The 335-nt window shown below is 43.6% G+C and overlaps 1 protein-coding gene across 1 annotated transcript in view; it reads right to left on the bottom strand.

Annotated features, from left to right (window-relative positions):
* Positions 1–335, bottom strand: part of LOC122060416 (SNF1-related protein kinase regulatory subunit beta-2) — an 11,334-nt gene that overhangs the window by 805 nt on the left and 10,194 nt on the right. The window lies entirely within an intron of this gene.

The raw sequence follows: 335 nt of genomic DNA, 5'->3' as shown, positions 1-335 counted from the left end.
TTTCAGGTAAATTACTTGGGGCTCACATTGCCCATGCCAGATTAATCGTATTCTGGGCCGGAGCAATGAACCTATTTGAAGTGGCTCATTTCGTACCAGAGAAGCCCATGGACACAGAATTGGGCGGTAGTAATGAAAGTCTTCACTAAACAGTATCACCACAACACTGAAGTAGATAAGGAACGTCGAGAGCTCGAAACCTTGAGACGACAACCTAGGGAAGGGTTTACCACTTTCTTAACAAGGTTCAGGAACAAGGCCGCCAAGATGGCAGATTGACCTTCTGAAGTAGTGCAAGTAGAAATGTAAATTTGAGAACTTATCAAAGCCTTATT

Source organism: Macadamia integrifolia, chromosome 2 (assembly GCF_013358625.1).
Source record: "Macadamia integrifolia cultivar HAES 741 chromosome 2, SCU_Mint_v3, whole genome shotgun sequence".
NCBI classification, from domain to species: domain Eukaryota; kingdom Viridiplantae; phylum Streptophyta; class Magnoliopsida; order Proteales; family Proteaceae; genus Macadamia; species Macadamia integrifolia.
Note: the sequence above shows the minus strand (reverse complement) of the source record. Positions and strands in the feature narration are given on the sequence as shown.